The sequence below is a fragment of the Colletes latitarsis genome, unplaced genomic scaffold (assembly GCF_051014445.1).
Source record: "Colletes latitarsis isolate SP2378_abdomen unplaced genomic scaffold, iyColLati1 scaffold0007, whole genome shotgun sequence".
Taxonomy (NCBI): Eukaryota; Metazoa; Arthropoda; class Insecta; order Hymenoptera; family Colletidae; genus Colletes; species Colletes latitarsis.
In genome coordinates this window covers 702,501-705,000 of record NW_027488367.1, presented here as the reverse complement: position 1 = coordinate 705,000, position 2,500 = coordinate 702,501, and the positions used below count along the sequence as shown (strand labels likewise).

The 2,500-nt window shown below is 51.9% G+C and overlaps 1 long non-coding RNA gene across 1 annotated transcript in view; it reads right to left on the bottom strand.

Annotated features, from left to right (window-relative positions):
* The window catches only part of LOC143350582 (uncharacterized), a 60,518-nt gene that overhangs the window by 34,460 nt on the left and 23,558 nt on the right, over window positions 1–2,500 (bottom strand). The window lies entirely within an intron of this gene.

The following is a 2,500-nucleotide window of genomic DNA, read 5'->3' as shown; positions in this document are numbered from 1 at the left end:
AACAAGAAAACGTCCATTACTAACGAAAGAAAGAAACGAAAGAAAGAGGAGGAGAAGAGAAAATAAGACCCATCGTTGCGACGATCGAGGATGTCACCCGCCGTCAATTTTTCCATTATATACGCGTCTCGGTCGGAGATACGATGCTGGCTGTTTACGTTGCGCTCGCTCGAAGAGGAGACGACGACCGATTGTCACACACAACGCGCAGGGGCCGAAACAAAGCGCCCAAGGATCTACAGCCGAGGAACGAGACGCCGTCGAACATCGTTTCGCGACGTTCCTTTACGGTTTGAACTTGCGTATCCCGCTTTGCCCGGTGGCGTGTGTGCTCGTCGTCGTGCTCCGAACGAAACGTCCTGATGACGGCGAGGAAGTAATAAAATAATATACATCCTTACGGGTAGCCTGAAGCGAATCGCAAACGAACGACAACGCGTCGATTGTGCGGCCATCGTTGCTCGCGCGACTAACGACGACCAGCCGAGAAGGCTGTAGTTTATCGCATCGATTTCATCGAGCAACCGATGGACGCTGCCGCGTTCGTTCGTAAATGAATGTTATACATACTCACGGATAGCCTGAGGCGAATAATCGCAAACGACGACGCGTCGATTGTGCGGCCATCGTTGCTCGCGCGACTAACGACGATCAGCCGAAACGGCTGTAGTTTATCGCATCGATTTCATCGAGCAACCGATGGACGCTGCCGCGTTCGTTCGTAAATGAATGTTATACATACTCACGGATAGCCTGAGGCGAATAATCGCAAACGACGACGCGTCGATTGTGCGGCCATCGTTGCTCGCGCGACTAACGACGATCAGCCGAAACGGCTGTAGTTTATCGCATCGATTTCATCGAGCAACCGATGGACGCTGCCGCGTTCGTTCGTAAATGAATGTTATACATACTCACGGATAGCCTGAGGCGAATAATCGCAAACGACGACGCGTCGATTGTGCGGCCATCGTTGCTCGCGCGACTAACGACGATCAGCCGAGACGGCTGTAGTTTATCGCATCGATTTCATCGAGCAACCGGTGGACGCTGCCGCGTTCGTTCGTAAATGAATATTATACATACTCACGGATAGCCTGAGGCGAATGATCGCAAACGACGACGCGTCGATTTTGCGGCCATCGTTGCTCGCGCGACTAACGACGACCAGCCGAAACGGCTGTAGTTTATCGCATCGATTTCATCGAGCAACCGATGGACGCTGCCGCGTTCGTTCGTAAATGAATAATATACATACTCATGGCTAACGTGAGGCGAATAATCGCAAACGACGACGCGTCGATTGTGCGGCCATCTGTTGCTCGCGCGACTAACGACGACCAGCCGAGAAGGCTGTAGTTTATCGCATCGATTTCATCGAGCAACCGATGGGCGCTGCCGCGTTCGTTCGTATATGAATATTATACATACTCACGGATAGCCAGAGGCGAATAATCGCAAACGACGACGCGTCGATTTTGCGGCCATCGTTGCTCGCGCGACTAACGACGACCAGCCGCAACGGCTGTAGTTTATCGCATCGATTTCATCGAGCAACCGATGGACGCTGCCGCGTTCGTTCGTAAATGAATAATATACATACTCATGGCTAACTTGAGGCGAATAATCGCAAACGACGACGCGTCGATTTTGCGGCCATCGTTGCTCGCGCGACTAACGACGACCAGCCGAAACGGCTGTAGTTTATCGCATCGATTTCATCGAGCAACCGATGGACGCTGCCGCGTTCGTTCGTAAATGAATAATATACATACTCATGGCTAACTTGAGGCGAATAATCGCAAACGACGACGCGTCGATTTTGCGGCCATCGTTGCTCGCGCGACTAACGACGACCAGCCGAAACGGCTGTAGTTTATCGCATCGATTTCATCGAGCAACCGATGGACGCTGCCGCGTTCGTTCGTAAATGAATAATATACATACTCATGGCTAACTTGAGGCGAATAATCGCAAACGACGACGCGTCGATTTTGCGGCCATCGTTGCTCGCGCGACTAACGACGACCAGCCGCAACGGCTGTAGTTTATCGCATCGATTTCATCGAGCAACCGATGGACGCTGCCGCGTTCGTTCGTAAATGAATAATATACATACTCATGGCTAACTTGAGGCGAATAATCGCAAACGACGACGCGTCGATTTTGCGGCCATCGTTGCTCGCGCGACTAACGACGACCAGCCGAAACGGCTGTAGTTTATCGCATCGATTTCATCGAGCAACCGATGGACGCTGCCGCGTTCGTTCGTAAATGAATAATATACATACTCATGGCTAACGTGAGGCGAATAATCGCAAACGACGACGCGTCGATTGTGCGGCCATCTGTTGCTCGCGCGACTAACGACGACCAGCCGAGAAGGCTGTAGTTTATCGCATCGATTTCATCGAGCAACCGATGGGCGCTGCCGCGTGCGTTCGCCCGATTGCGTGTGAAGTTACTGTTCGGAACCAAGAATATACGGGTGTATTATACC